The sequence below is a fragment of the Hippoglossus stenolepis genome, chromosome 4 (assembly GCF_022539355.2).
Source record: "Hippoglossus stenolepis isolate QCI-W04-F060 chromosome 4, HSTE1.2, whole genome shotgun sequence".
Taxonomy (NCBI): Eukaryota; Metazoa; Chordata; class Actinopteri; order Pleuronectiformes; family Pleuronectidae; genus Hippoglossus; species Hippoglossus stenolepis.
In genome coordinates, this window is record NC_061486.1 from 28,838,043 (window position 1) to 28,850,872 (window position 12,830).

Consider the following 12,830-nt stretch of genomic DNA (forward strand, 5'->3'; position numbering starts at 1 on the left):
TACCCCTTCAAAACAAAACCCACTGAAGAATAGGGACAAAATACCTGAAGAAAGATAGCACTATTTGAAAAGGAGGTCTGTAATACAGAGTGTTGTTCGAGATCGGCAACAACACGTGCAGATTAAAATGGTCCTCCACTTATGTCAGCACCTAACTCAGTTGATAGAAAGCTGTCAGAAGTGGGATTTGAACCCACGCCTCCAATGGAGACTGCGACCTTAACGCAGCGCCTTAGACCGCTCGGCCATTCTGACTGCGAAAGCTGAGTACATTGAATCCAAAGCCGGTAAAGACGGCAGCGATAGTGAATGTTAATAAGTTGAAGCAAGTTCTATGTATCGGGTGAAAATATCTTGCAGAATGTATTTAGAATCTATAAAAGATCGACATGTAGCAAGGTGTTACCAAGGCTTATGTTGGGACAGTCCGATTTTGTCAAGTGCAGACCTTGACTACGTAGAAAGGACAGAGTCCTCCAAATGTAATACATCTTTAACAGCAGGTCCCACCGAGATTTGAACTCGGATCACTGGATTCAAAGTCCAGAGTGCTAGCCATTACACCATGGAACCCTGTGCATGATATCTTAGGCTAAACAGATCCAACAGATTCCAGGTGTAAGATGGCACTATTTGAAAAGGAGGGGTGGAATCCACAGTGTTATTTTGCAACAACACGTGCAGGTGAAAAGTGGTCCTCCACTTATGTAAGGACCTAACTCAGTTGATAGAAAGCTGTCAGAAGTGGGATTTGAACCCACGCCTCCAATGGAGACTGCGACCTGAACGCAGCGCCTTAGACCGCTCGGCCATTCTGACTGCGAAAGCTGAGTACATTGAATCCAAAGCCGGTAAAGACGGCAGCGATAGTGAATGTTAATAAGTTGAAGCAAGTCCTATGCCTCGGGTACCCCTTCAAAACAAAACCCACTGAAGAATAGGGCGACAAAATACCTGAAGAAAGATAGCACTATTTGAAAAGGAGGTCTGTAATACAGAGTGTTGTTTGAGGTTGGCAACAACACATGCAGGTGAAAAGTGGTCCTCCACTTATGTAAGGACCTAACTCAGTTGATAGAAAGCTGTCAGAAGTGGGATTTGAACCCACGCCTCCAATGGAGACTGCGACCTGAACGCAGCGCCTTAGACCGCTCGGCCATTCTGACTGCGAAAGCTGAGTACATTGAATCCAAAGCCGGTAAAGACGGCAGCGATAGTGAATGTTAATAAGTTGAAGCAAGTCCTATGCCTCGTACCTTCAAACAAAACCCACTGAAGAATAGGGGACAAAATACCTGAAGAAAGATAGCACTATTTGAAAAGGAGGTCTGTAATACAGAGTGTTGTTTGAGGTTGGCAACAACACATGCAGGTGAAAAGTGGTCCTCCACTTATGTAAGGACCTAACTCAGTTGATAGAAAGCTGTCAGAAGAGGATTTGAACACACGCTCCAATGGAGATCGCGACCTGAACGCAGCGCCTTAGACCGCTCGGCCATTCTGACTGCGAAAGCTGAGTACATTGAATCCAAAGCCAGTAAAGACGGCAGCGATAGTGAATGTTAATAAGTTGAAGCAAGTCCTATGCCTCGGGTACCCCTTCAAAACAAAACCCACTGAAGAATAGGGGGACAAAATACCTGAAGAAAGATAGCACTATTTGAAAAGGAGGTCTGTAATACAGAGTGTTGTTTGAGATCGGCAACAACACGTGCAGGTGAAAAGTGGTCTTCCACTTATGTCAGGACCTAACTCAGTTGATAGAAAGCTGTCAGAAGTGGGATTTGAACCCACGCCTCCAATGGAGACTGCGACCTGAACGCAGCGCCTTAGACCGCTCGCCATTCTGACCGCGAAAGCTGAGTACATTGAATCCAAAGCCGGTAAAGACGGCAGCGATAGTGAATGTTAATAAGTTGAAGCAAGTTCTATGTATCGGGTGAAAATATCTTGCAGAATGTATTTAGAATCTATAAGAGATCGACATGTAGCAAGGTGTTACCAAGGTTTATGTTGGGACAGTCCGATTTTGTCAAGTGCTGACCTTGACTACGTAGAAAGGACAGAGTCCTCTAAATGTAATACATCTTTAACAGCAGGTCCCACCGAGATTTGAACTCGGATCACTGGATTCAGAGTCCAGAGTGCTAGCCATTACACCATGGAACCCTGCGCATGATATTTTAAGCTCAACAGATCCAACAGATTCCAGGTGTAAGATGGAACTATTTGAAAAGGAGGTGTGGAATCCACAGGTTGTTTTGCAACAACACGTGCAGGTGAAAAGTTGTCCTCCACTTATGTCAGGACCTAACTCAGTTGATAGAAAGCTGTCAGAAGTGGGATTTGAACCCACGCCCAAGAGACTGCTGAACGCAGCGCCTAGACCGCTGGGCCATTCTGATTGCAAAAGCTGAGTACATTGAATCCAAAGCCGAAAGACGCCAGCGATAGTGAATGTTAATAAGTTGAAGCAAGTCCTATGCCTCAACCCTTCAAAACAAAACCCACTGAAGAATAGGGACAAAATACCTGAAGAAAGATAGCACTATTTGAAAAGGAGGTCTGTAATACAGAGGTTGTTTGAGATCGGCAACAACACGTGCAGGTGAAAAGTGGTCTTCCACTTATGTCAGGACCTAACTCAGTTGATAGAAAGCTGTCAGAAGTGGGATTTGAACCCACACCTCCAATGGAGACTGCGACCTGAACGCAGCGCCTTAGACCGCTCGGCCATTCTGACTGCGAAAGCTGAGTACATTGAATCCAAAGCCGGTAAAGACGGCAGCGATAGTGAATGTTAATAAGTTGAAGCAAGTCCTATGCCTCGGTACCCTTCAAAACAAAACCCACTGAAAAATAGGGGGACAAAATACCTGAAGAAAGATAGCACTATTTGAAAAGGAGGTCTGTAATACAGAGTGTTGTTTGAGATCTGCAACAACACGTGCAGGTGAAAAGTGGTCTTCCACTTATGTCAGGACCTAACTCAGTTGATAGAAAGCTGTCAGAAGTGGGATTTGAACCCACGCCTCCAATGGAGACTGCGACCTGAACGCAGCGCCTTAGACCGCTCGGCCATTCTGACTGCGAAAGCTGAGTACATGAATCCAAAGCCGTAAAGACGGCAGCGATAGTGAATGTTAATAAGTTGAAGCAAGTTCTATGTATCGGGTGAAAATATCTTGCAGAATGTATTTAGAATCTATAAAAGATCGACATGTAGCAAGGTGTTACCAAGGCTTATGTTGGGACAGTCCGATTTTGTCAAGTGCTGACCTTGACTACGTAGAAAGGACAGAGTCCTCCAAATGTAATACATCTTTAACAGCAGGTCCCACCGAGATTTGAACTCGGATCACTGGATTCAGAGTCCAGAGTGCTAGCCATTACACCATGGAACCCTACGCATGATATTTTAAGCTCAACAGATCCAACAGATTCCAGGTGTAAGATGGAACTATTTGAAAAGGAGGTGTGGAATCCACAGGGTTGTTTTGCAACAACACGTGCAGGTGAAAAGTGGTCCTCCACTTATGTCAGGACCTAACTCAGTTGATAGAAAGCTGTCAGAAGTGGGATTTGAACCCACGCCTCCAATGGAGACTGCGACCTGAACGCAGCGCCTTAGACCGCTCGGCCATTCTGACTGCGAAAGCTGAGTACATTGAATCCAAAGCCGGTAAAGACGGCAGCGATAGTGAATGTTAATAAGTTGAAGCAAGTCCTATGCCTCGGGTACCCCTTCAAAACAAAACCCACTGAAGAATAGGGGGACAAAATACCTGAAGAAAGATAGCACTATTTGAAAAGGAGGTCTGTAATACAGAGTGTTGTTTGAGATCAGCAACAACACGTGCAGGTGAAAAGTGGTCTTCCACTTATGTCAGGACCTAACTCAGTTGATAGAAAGCTGTCAGAAGTGGGATTTGAACCCACACCTCCAATGGAGACTGCGACCTGAACGCAGCGCCTTAGACCGCTCGGCCATTCTGACTGCGAAAGCTGAGTACATTGAATCCAAAGCCGGTAAAGACGGCAGCGATAGTGAATGTTAATAAGTTGAAGCAAGTTCTATGTATCGGGTGAAAATATCTTGCAGAATGTATTTAGAATCTATAAGAGATCGACATGTAGCAAGGTGTTACCAAGGTTTATGTTGGGACAGTCCGATTTTGTCAAGTGCTGACCTTGACTACGTAGAAAGGACAGAGTCCTCTAAATGTAATACATCTTTAACAGCAGGTCCCACCGAGATTTGAACTCGGATCACTGGATTCAGAGTCCAGAGTGCTAGCCATTACACCATGGAACCCTGCGCATGATATTTTAAGCTCAACAGATCCAACAGATTCCAGGTGTAAGATGGAACTATTTGAAAAGGAGGTGTGGAATCCACAGGGTTGTTTTGCAACAACACGTGCAGGTGAAAAGTGGTCCTCCACTTATGTCAGGACCTAACTCAGTTGATAGAAAGCTGTCAGAAGTGGGATTTGAACCCACGCCTCCAACGGAGACTGCGACCTGAACGCAGCGCCTTAGACCGCTGGGCCATTCTGATTGCGAAAGTTGAGTACATTGAATCCAAAGCCGGAAAAGACGTCAGCGATAGTGAATGTTAATAAGTTGAAGCAAGTCCTATGCCTGGGTACCCTTCAAAACAAAACCCACTGAAGAATAGGCGACAAAATACCTGAAGAAAGATAGCACTATTTGAAAAGGAGGTCTGTAATACAGAGTGTTGTTTGAGGTTGGCAACAACACATGCAGGTGAAAAGTGGTCCTCCACTTATGAAGGACCTAACTCAGTTGATAGAAAGCTGTCAGAAGTGGGATTTGAACCCACGCCTCCAATGGAGACTGCGACCTGAACGCAGCGCCTTAGACCGCTCGGCCATTCTGACTGCAAAGCTGAGTACATTGAATCCAAAGCCAGTAAAGACGGCAGCGATAGTGAATGTTAATAAGTTGAAGCAAGTCCTATGCCTCGGGTACCCTTCAAAACAAAACCCACTGAAGAATAGGGGACAAAATACCTGAAGAAAGATAGCACTATTTGAAAAGGAGGTCTGTAATACAGAGTGTTGTTTGAGATCGGCAACAACACGTGCAGGTGAAAAGTGGTCTTCCACTTATGTCAGGACCTAACTCAGTTGATAGAAAGCTGTCAGAAGTGGGATTTGAACCCACACCTCCAATGGAGACTGCGACCTGAACGCAGCGCCTTAGACCGCTCGGCCATTCTGACTGCGAAAGCTGAGTACATTGAATCCAAAGCCGGTAAAGACGGCAGCGATAGTGAATGTTAATAAGTTGAAGCAAGTTCTATGTATCGGGTGAAAATATCTTGCAGAATGTATTTAGAATCTATAAGAGATCGACATGTAGCAAGGTGTTACCAAGGTTTATGTTGGGACAGTCCGATTTTGTCAAGTGCTGACCTTGACTACGTAGAAAGGACAGAGTCCTCTAAATGTAATACATCTTTAACAGCAGGTCCCACCGAGATTTGAACTCGGATCACTGGATTCAGAGTCCAGAGTGCTAGCCATTACACCATGGAACCCTGCGCATGATAGTTTAAGCTCAACAGATCCAACAGATTCCAGGTGTAAGATGGAACTATTTGAAAAGGAGGTGTGGAATCCACAGGGTTGTTTTGCAACAACACGTGCAGGTGAAAAGTGGTCCTCCACTTATGTCAGGACCTAACTCAGTTGATAGAAAGCTGTCAGAAGTGGATTTGAACCCACGCCTCCAAGGAGACTGCGACCTGAACGCAGCGCCTTAGACCGCTGGGCCATTCTGATTGCGAAAGTTGAGTACATTGAATCCAAAGCCGGAAAAGACGTCAGCGATAGTGAATGTTAATAAGTTGAAGCAAGTCCTATGCCTCGGTACCCTTCAAAACAAAACCCACTGAAGAATAGGCGACAAAATACCTGAAGAAAGATAGCACTATTTGAAAAGGAGGTCTGTAATACAGAGTGTTGTTTGAGGTTGGCAACAACACATGCAGGTGAAAGTGGTCCTCCACTTATGTAAGGACCTAACTCAGTTGATAGAAAGCTGTCAGAAGTGGATTTGAACCCACGCTCCAATGGAGACTGCGACCTGAACGCAGCGCCTTAGACCGCTCGCCATTCTGACTGCGAAAGCTGAGTACATTGAATCCAAAGCCATTAAAGACGGCAGCGATAGTGAATGTTAATAAGTTGAAGCAAGTCCTATGCCTCGGTACCCTTTCAAAACAAAACCCACTGAAGAATAGGGGACAAAATACCTGAAGAAAGATAGCACTATTTGAAAAGGAGGTCTGTAATACAGAGTGTTGTTTGAGATCGGCAACAACACGTGCAGGTGAAAAGTGGTCTTCCACTTATGTCAGGACCTAACTCAGTTGATAGAAAGCTGTCAGAAGTGGGATTTGAACCCACACCCCAATGGAGACTCCTACCTGAACGCAGCGCCTTAGACCGCTCGGCCATTCTGACCGTGAAAGCTGAGTACATTGAATCCAAAGCCGTAAAGACGGCAGCGATAGTGAATGTTAATAAGTTGAAGCAAGTTCTATGTATCGGGTGAAAATATCTTGCAGAATGTATTTAGAATCTATAAGAGATCGACATGTAGCAAGGTGTTACCAAGGTTTATGTTGGGACAGTCCGATTTTGTCAAGTGCTGACCTTGACTACGTAGAAAGGACAGAGTCCTCTAAATGTAATACATCTTTAACAGCAGGTCCCACCGAGATTTGAACTCGGATCACTGGATTCAGAGTCCAGAGTGCTAGCCATTACACCATGGAACCCTGCGCATGATAGTTTAAGCTCAACAGATCCAACAGATTCCAGGTGTAAGATGGAACTATTTGAAAAGGAGGTGTGGAATCCACAGGGTTGTTTTGCAACAACACGTGCAGGTGAAAAGTGGTCCTCCACTTATGTCAGGACCTAACTCAGTTGATAGAAAGCTGTCAGAAGTGGGATTTGAACCCACGCCTCCAACGGAGACTGCGACCTGAACGCAGCGCCTTAGACCGCTGGGCCATTCTGATTGCGAAAGCTGAGTACATTGAATCCAAAGCCGGAAAAGACGTCAGCGATAGTGAATGTTAATAAGTTGAAGCAAGTCCTATGCCTCGGGTACCCCTTCAAAACAAAACCCACTGAAGAATAGGGCGACAAAATACCTGAAGAAAGATAGCACTATTTGAAAAGGAGGTCTGTAATACAGAGTGTTGTTTGAGATCGGCAACAACACGTGCAGGTGAAAAGTGGTCTTCCACTTATGTCAGGACCTAACTCAGTTGATAGAAAGCTGTCAGAAGTGGGATTTGAACCCACACCTCCAATGGAGACTGCGACCTGAACGAAGCGCCTTAGACCGCTCGGCCATTCTGACTGCGAAAGCTGAGTACATTGAATCCAAAGCCGGTAAAGACGGCAGCGATAGTGAATGTTAATAAGTTGAAGCAAGTTCTATGTATCGGGTGAAAATATCTTGCAGAATGTATTTAGAATCTATAAGAGATCGACATGTAGCAAGGTGTTACCAAGGTTTATGTTGGGAGAGTCCGATTTTGTCAAGTGCTGACCTTGACTACGTAGAAAGGACAGAGTCCTCTAAATGTAATACATCTTTAACAGCAGGTCCCACCGAGATTTGAACTGGATCACTGGATTCAGAGTCCAGAGTGCTAGCCATTACACCATGGAACCCTGCGCATGATAGTTTAAGCTCAACAGATCCAACAGATTCCAGGTGTAAGATGGAACTATTTGAAAAGGAGGTGTGGAATCAGCAGTGTTGTTTTGCAACAACACGTGCAGGTGAAAAGTGGTCCTCCACTTATGTCAGGACCTAACTCAGTTGATAGAAAGCTGTCAGAAGTGGGATTTGAACCCACGCCTCCAAGGAGACTGCGACCTGAACGCAGCGCCTTGACCGCTGGGCCATTCTGATTGCGAAAGCTGAGTACATTGAAACCAAAGCCGGAAAAGACGTCAGCGATAGTGAATGTTAATAAGTTGAAGCAAGTCCTATGCCTCGGGTACCCCTTCAAAACAAAACCCACTGAAGAATAGGGGACAAAATACCTGAAGAAAGATAGCACTATTTGAAAAGGAGGTCTGTAATACAGAGTGTTGTTTGAGGTTGGCAACAACACATGCAGGTGAAAAGTGGTCCTCCACTTATGTAAGGACCTAACTCAGTTGATAGAAAGCTGTCAGAAGTGGGATTTGAACCCACGCCCAATGGAGACTGCGACCTGAACGCAGCGCCTTAGACCGCTGGCCATTCTGACTGCGAAAGCTGAGTACATTGAATCCAAAGCCAGTAAAGACGGCAGCGATAGTGAATGTTAATAAGTTGAAGCAAGTCCTATGCCTCGGGTACCCCTTCAAAACAAAACCCACTGAAGAATAGGGGGACAAAATACCTGAAGAAAGATAGCACTATTTGAAAAGGAGGTCTGTAATACAGAGTGTTGTTTGAGATCGGCAACAACACGTGCAGGTGAAAAGTGGTCTTCCACTTATGTCAGGACCTAACTCAGTTGATAGAAAGCTGTCAGAAGTGGGATTTGAACCCACACCTCCAATGGAGACTGCGACCTGAACGCAGCGCCTTAGACCGCTCGGCCATTCTGACTGCGAAAGCTGAGTACATTGAATCCAAAGCCGGTAAAGACGGCAGCGATAGTGAATGTTAATAAGTTGAAGCAAGTTCTATGTATCGGGTGAAAATATCTTGCAGAATGTATTTAGAATCTATAAGAGATCGACATGTAGCAAGGTGTTACCAAGGTTTATGTTGGGACAGTCCGATTTTGTCAAGTGCTGACCTTGACTACGTAGAAAGGACAGAGTCCTCTAAATGTAATACATCTTTAACAGCAGGTCCCACCGAGATTTGAACTCGGATCACTGGATTCAGAGTCCAGAGTGCTAGCCATTACACCATGGAACCCTGCGCATGATAGTTTAAGCTCAACAGATCCAACAGATTCCAGGTGTAAGATGGAACTATTTGAAAGGAGGTGTGGAATCCACAGGGTTGTTTTGCAACAACACGTGCAGGTGAAAAGTGGTCCTCCACTTATGTCAGGACCTAACTCAGTTGATAGAAAGCTGTCAGAAGTGGGATTTGAACCCACGCCTCAACGGAGACTGCGACCTGAACGCAGCGCCTTAGACCGCTGGGCCATTCTGATTGCGAAGCTGAGTACATTGAATCCAAAGCCGGAAAAGACGTCAGCGATAGTGAATGTTAATAAGTTGAAGCAAGTCCTATGCCTCGGGCAATTCTTCAAAACAAAACCCACTGAAGAATAGGGCGACAAAATACCTGAAGAAAGATAGCACTATTTGAAAAGGAGGTCTGTAATACAGAGTGTTGTTTGAGATCGGCAACAACACGTGCAGGTGAAAAGTGTTCTTCCACTTATGTCAGGACCTAACTCAGTTGATAGAAAGCTGTCAGAAGTGGATTTGAACCCACACCTCCAATGGAGACTGCGACCTGAACGCAGCGCCTTAGACCGCTCGGCCATTCTGACTGCGAAAGCTGAGTACATTGAATCCAAAGCCGGTAAAGACGGCAGCGATAGTGAATGTTAATAAGTTGAAGCAAGTTCTATGTATCGGGTGAAAATATCTTGCAGAATGTATTTAGAATCTATAAGAGATCGACATGTAGCAAGGTGTTACCAAGGTTTATGTTGGGACAGTCCGATTTTGTCAAGTGCTGACCTTGACTACGTAGAAAGGACAGAGTCCTCTAAATGTAATACATCTTTAACAGCAGGTCCCACCGAGATTTGAACTCGGATCACTGGATTCAGAGTCCAGAGTGCTAGCCATTACACCATGGAACCCTGCGCATGATAGTTTAAGCTCAACAGATCCAACAGATTCCAGGTGTAAGATGGAACTATTTGAAAAGGAGGTGTGGAATCCACAGGGTTGTTTTGCAACAACACGTGCAGGTGAAAAGTGGTCCTCCACTTATGTCAGGACCTAACTCAGTTGATAGAAAGCTGTCAGAAGTGGGATTTGAACCCACGCCTCCAACGGAGACTGCGACCTGAACGCAGCGCCTTAGACCGCTGGGCCATTCTGATTGCGAAAGCTGAGTACATTGAATCCAAAGCCGGAAAAGACGTCAGCGATAGTGAATGTTAATAAGTTGAAGCAAGTCCTATGCCTCGGGTACCCCTTCAAAACAAAACCCACTGAAGAATAGGGCGACAAAATACCTGAAGAAAGATAGCACTATTTGAAAAGGAGGTCTGTAATACAGAGTGTTGTTTGAGGTTGGCAACAACACATGCAGGTGAAAAGTGGTCCTCCACTTATGTAAGGACCTAACTCAGTTGATAGAAAGCTGTCAGAAGTGGGATTTGAACCCACGCCTCCAATGGAGACTGCGACCTGAACGCAGCGCCTTAGACCGCTCGGCCATTCTGACTGCGAAAGCTGAGTACATTGAATCCAAAGCCAGTAAAGACGGCAGCGATAGTGAATGTTAATAAGTTGAAGCAAGTCCTATGCCTCGGGTACCCCTTCAAAACAAAACCCACTGAAGAATAGGGGGACAAAATACCTGAAGAAAGATAGCACTATTTGAAAAGGAGGTCTGTAATACAGAGTGTTGTTTGAGATCGGCAACAACACGTGCAGGTGAAAAGTGGTCTTCCACTTATGTCAGGACCTAACTCAGTTGATAGAAAGCTGTCAGAAGTGGGATTTGAACCCACACCTCCAATGGAGACTGCGACCTGAACGCAGCGCCTTAGACCGCTCGGCCATTCTGACTGCGAAAGCTGAGTACATTGAATCCAAAGCCGGTAAAGACGGCAGCGATAGTGAATGTTAATAAGTTGAAGCAAGTTCTATGTATCGGGTGAAAATATCTTGCAGAATGTATTTAGAATCTATAAGAGATCGACATGTAGCAAGGTGTTACCAAGGTTTATGTTGGGACAGTCCGATTTTGTCAAGTGCTGACCTTGACTACGTAGAAAGGACAGAGTCCTCTAAATGTAATACATCTTTAACAGCAGGTCCCACCGAGATTTGAACTCGGATCACTGGATTCAGAGTCCAGAGTGCTAGCCATTACACCATGGAACCCTGCGCATGATAGTTTAAGCTCAACAGATCCAACAGATTCCAGGTGTAAGATGGAACTATTTGAAAAGGAGGTGTGGAATCCACAGGGTTGTTTTGCAACAACACGTGCAGGTGAAAAGTGGTCCTCCACTTATGTCAGGACCTAACTCAGTTGATAGAAAGCTGTCAGAAGTGGGATTTGAACCCACGCCTCCAACGGAGACTGCGACCTGAACGCAGCGCCTTAGACCGCTGGGCCATTCTGATTGCGAAAGCTGAGTACATTGAATCCAAAGCCGGAAAAGACGTCAGCGATAGTGAATGTTAATAAGTTGAAGCAAGTCCTATGCCTCGGTACCCTTCAAAACAAAACCCACTGAAGAATAGGCGACAAAATACCTGAAGAAAGATAGCACTATTTGAAAAGGAGGTCTGTAATACAGAGTGTTGTTTGAGATCGGCAACAACACGTGCAGGTGAAAAGTGGTCTTCCACTTATGTCAGGACCTAACTCAGTTGATAGAAAGCTGTCAGAAGTGGGATTTGAACCCACACCTCCAATGGAGACTGCGACCTGAACGAAGCGCCTTAGACCGCTCGGCCATTCTGACTGCGAAAGCTGAGTACATTGAATCCAAAGCCGGTAAAGACGGCAGCGATAGTGAATGTTAATAAGTTGAAGCAAGTTCTATGTATCGGGTGAAAATATCTTGCAGAATGTATTTAGAATCTATAAGAGATCGACATGTAGCAAGGTGTTACCAAGGTTTATGTTGGGAGAGTCCGATTTTGTCAAGTGCTGACCTTGACTACGTAGAAAGGACAGAGTCCTCTAAATGTAATACATCTTTAACAGCAGGTCCCACCGAGATTTGAACTCGGATCACTGGATTCAGAGTCCAGAGTGCTAGCCATTACACCATGGAACCCTGCGCATGATAGTTTAAGCTCAACAGATCCAACAGATTCCAGGTGTAAGATGGAACTATTTGAAAAGGAGGTGTGGAATCCACAGGGTTGTTTTGCAACAACACGTGCAGGTGAAAAGTGGTCCTCCACTTATGTCAGGACCTAACTCAGTTGATAGAAAGCTGTCAGAAGTGGGATTTGAACCCACGCCTCCAACGGAGACTGCGACCTGAACGCAGCGCCTTAGACCGCTGGGCCATTCTGATTGCGAAAGCTGAGTACATTGAATCCAAAGCCGGAAAAGACGTCAGCGATAGTGAATGTTAATAAGTTGAAGCAAGTCCTATGCCTCGGGTACCCCTTCAAAACAAAACCCACTGAAGAATAGGGCGACAAAATACCTGAAGAAAGATAGCACTATTTGAAAAGGAGGTCTGAATACAGAGTGTTGTTTGAGGTTGGCAACAACACATGCAGGTGAAAAGTGGTCCTCCACTTATGTAAGGACCTAACTCAGTTGATAGAAAGCTGTCAGAAGTGGATTTGAACCCACGCCTCCAATGGAGACTGCGACCTGAACGCAGCGCCTTAGACCGCTCGGCCATTCTGACTGCAAAGCTGAGTACATTGAATCCAAAGCCGGTAAAGACGGCGACGATAGTGAATGTTAATAAGTTGAAGCAAGTCCTATGCCTCGGGATCCTTCAAAACAAAACCCACTGAAGAATAGGGGACAAAATACCTGAAGAAAGATAGCACTATTTGAAAAGGAGGTCTGTAATACAGAGTGTTGTTTGAGGTTGG

At 45.2% G+C, this 12,830-nt stretch overlaps 34 non-coding genes across 34 annotated transcripts; all 34 read right to left on the reverse strand.

The window, feature by feature from the left end:
- Positions 1-172: 172 nt before the first annotated feature.
- trnal-aag lies at positions 173-255 on the reverse strand. Its single transcript has one exon. It is a non-coding gene; the product is annotated as a tRNA-Leu (tRNA).
- Positions 256-501: 246 nt separating this feature from the next.
- trnaq-uug lies at positions 502-573 on the reverse strand. The gene has a single exon. It is a non-coding gene; the product is annotated as a tRNA-Gln (tRNA).
- A 163-nt stretch (positions 574-736) lies between these two features.
- trnal-cag lies at positions 737-819 on the reverse strand. Its single transcript has one exon. It is a non-coding gene; the product is annotated as a tRNA-Leu (tRNA).
- A 264-nt stretch (positions 820-1,083) lies between these two features.
- Positions 1,084-1,166, reverse strand: trnal-cag. Its single transcript has one exon. It is a non-coding gene; the product is annotated as a tRNA-Leu (tRNA).
- Positions 1,167-1,769: 603 nt separating this feature from the next.
- On the reverse strand, positions 1,770-1,851 carry trnal-cag. Its single transcript has one exon. It is a non-coding gene; the product is annotated as a tRNA-Leu (tRNA).
- A 246-nt stretch (positions 1,852-2,097) lies between these two features.
- trnaq-cug lies at positions 2,098-2,169 on the reverse strand. The gene has a single exon. It is a non-coding gene; the product is annotated as a tRNA-Gln (tRNA).
- A 491-nt stretch (positions 2,170-2,660) lies between these two features.
- Positions 2,661-2,743, reverse strand: trnal-cag. Its single transcript has one exon. It is a non-coding gene; the product is annotated as a tRNA-Leu (tRNA).
- A 262-nt stretch (positions 2,744-3,005) lies between these two features.
- trnal-cag lies at positions 3,006-3,088 on the reverse strand. Its single transcript has one exon. It is a non-coding gene; the product is annotated as a tRNA-Leu (tRNA).
- A 244-nt stretch (positions 3,089-3,332) lies between these two features.
- trnaq-cug lies at positions 3,333-3,404 on the reverse strand. Its single transcript has one exon. It is a non-coding gene; the product is annotated as a tRNA-Gln (tRNA).
- A 163-nt stretch (positions 3,405-3,567) lies between these two features.
- Positions 3,568-3,650, reverse strand: trnal-cag. The gene has a single exon. It is a non-coding gene; the product is annotated as a tRNA-Leu (tRNA).
- A 264-nt stretch (positions 3,651-3,914) lies between these two features.
- Positions 3,915-3,997, reverse strand: trnal-cag. Its single transcript has one exon. It is a non-coding gene; the product is annotated as a tRNA-Leu (tRNA).
- A 246-nt stretch (positions 3,998-4,243) lies between these two features.
- Positions 4,244-4,315, reverse strand: trnaq-cug. The gene has a single exon. It is a non-coding gene; the product is annotated as a tRNA-Gln (tRNA).
- A 163-nt stretch (positions 4,316-4,478) lies between these two features.
- On the reverse strand, positions 4,479-4,561 carry trnal-cag. Its single transcript has one exon. It is a non-coding gene; the product is annotated as a tRNA-Leu (tRNA).
- Positions 4,562-4,821: 260 nt separating this feature from the next.
- Positions 4,822-4,904, reverse strand: trnal-cag. Its single transcript has one exon. It is a non-coding gene; the product is annotated as a tRNA-Leu (tRNA).
- Positions 4,905-5,165: 261 nt separating this feature from the next.
- Positions 5,166-5,248, reverse strand: trnal-cag. The gene has a single exon. It is a non-coding gene; the product is annotated as a tRNA-Leu (tRNA).
- Positions 5,249-5,494: 246 nt separating this feature from the next.
- trnaq-cug lies at positions 5,495-5,566 on the reverse strand. Its single transcript has one exon. It is a non-coding gene; the product is annotated as a tRNA-Gln (tRNA).
- A 1,173-nt stretch (positions 5,567-6,739) lies between these two features.
- Positions 6,740-6,811, reverse strand: trnaq-cug. Its single transcript has one exon. It is a non-coding gene; the product is annotated as a tRNA-Gln (tRNA).
- A 163-nt stretch (positions 6,812-6,974) lies between these two features.
- trnal-cag lies at positions 6,975-7,057 on the reverse strand. The gene has a single exon. It is a non-coding gene; the product is annotated as a tRNA-Leu (tRNA).
- Positions 7,058-7,321: 264 nt separating this feature from the next.
- On the reverse strand, positions 7,322-7,404 carry trnal-cag. The gene has a single exon. It is a non-coding gene; the product is annotated as a tRNA-Leu (tRNA).
- A 480-nt stretch (positions 7,405-7,884) lies between these two features.
- On the reverse strand, positions 7,885-7,965 carry trnal-cag. The gene has a single exon. It is a non-coding gene; the product is annotated as a tRNA-Leu (tRNA).
- A 607-nt stretch (positions 7,966-8,572) lies between these two features.
- Positions 8,573-8,655, reverse strand: trnal-cag. The gene has a single exon. It is a non-coding gene; the product is annotated as a tRNA-Leu (tRNA).
- Positions 8,656-8,901: 246 nt separating this feature from the next.
- On the reverse strand, positions 8,902-8,973 carry trnaq-cug. The gene has a single exon. It is a non-coding gene; the product is annotated as a tRNA-Gln (tRNA).
- A 162-nt stretch (positions 8,974-9,135) lies between these two features.
- On the reverse strand, positions 9,136-9,217 carry trnal-cag. The gene has a single exon. It is a non-coding gene; the product is annotated as a tRNA-Leu (tRNA).
- A 263-nt stretch (positions 9,218-9,480) lies between these two features.
- Positions 9,481-9,562, reverse strand: trnal-cag. Its single transcript has one exon. It is a non-coding gene; the product is annotated as a tRNA-Leu (tRNA).
- A 246-nt stretch (positions 9,563-9,808) lies between these two features.
- trnaq-cug lies at positions 9,809-9,880 on the reverse strand. Its single transcript has one exon. It is a non-coding gene; the product is annotated as a tRNA-Gln (tRNA).
- A 163-nt stretch (positions 9,881-10,043) lies between these two features.
- On the reverse strand, positions 10,044-10,126 carry trnal-cag. Its single transcript has one exon. It is a non-coding gene; the product is annotated as a tRNA-Leu (tRNA).
- Positions 10,127-10,390: 264 nt separating this feature from the next.
- Positions 10,391-10,473, reverse strand: trnal-cag. Its single transcript has one exon. It is a non-coding gene; the product is annotated as a tRNA-Leu (tRNA).
- Positions 10,474-10,737: 264 nt separating this feature from the next.
- On the reverse strand, positions 10,738-10,820 carry trnal-cag. The gene has a single exon. It is a non-coding gene; the product is annotated as a tRNA-Leu (tRNA).
- A 246-nt stretch (positions 10,821-11,066) lies between these two features.
- trnaq-cug lies at positions 11,067-11,138 on the reverse strand. Its single transcript has one exon. It is a non-coding gene; the product is annotated as a tRNA-Gln (tRNA).
- A 163-nt stretch (positions 11,139-11,301) lies between these two features.
- trnal-cag lies at positions 11,302-11,384 on the reverse strand. Its single transcript has one exon. It is a non-coding gene; the product is annotated as a tRNA-Leu (tRNA).
- Positions 11,385-11,645: 261 nt separating this feature from the next.
- trnal-cag lies at positions 11,646-11,728 on the reverse strand. Its single transcript has one exon. It is a non-coding gene; the product is annotated as a tRNA-Leu (tRNA).
- Positions 11,729-11,974: 246 nt separating this feature from the next.
- trnaq-cug lies at positions 11,975-12,046 on the reverse strand. Its single transcript has one exon. It is a non-coding gene; the product is annotated as a tRNA-Gln (tRNA).
- A 163-nt stretch (positions 12,047-12,209) lies between these two features.
- Positions 12,210-12,292, reverse strand: trnal-cag. The gene has a single exon. It is a non-coding gene; the product is annotated as a tRNA-Leu (tRNA).
- Positions 12,293-12,555: 263 nt separating this feature from the next.
- Positions 12,556-12,637, reverse strand: trnal-cag. Its single transcript has one exon. It is a non-coding gene; the product is annotated as a tRNA-Leu (tRNA).
- Positions 12,638-12,830: the final 193 nt, after the last annotated feature.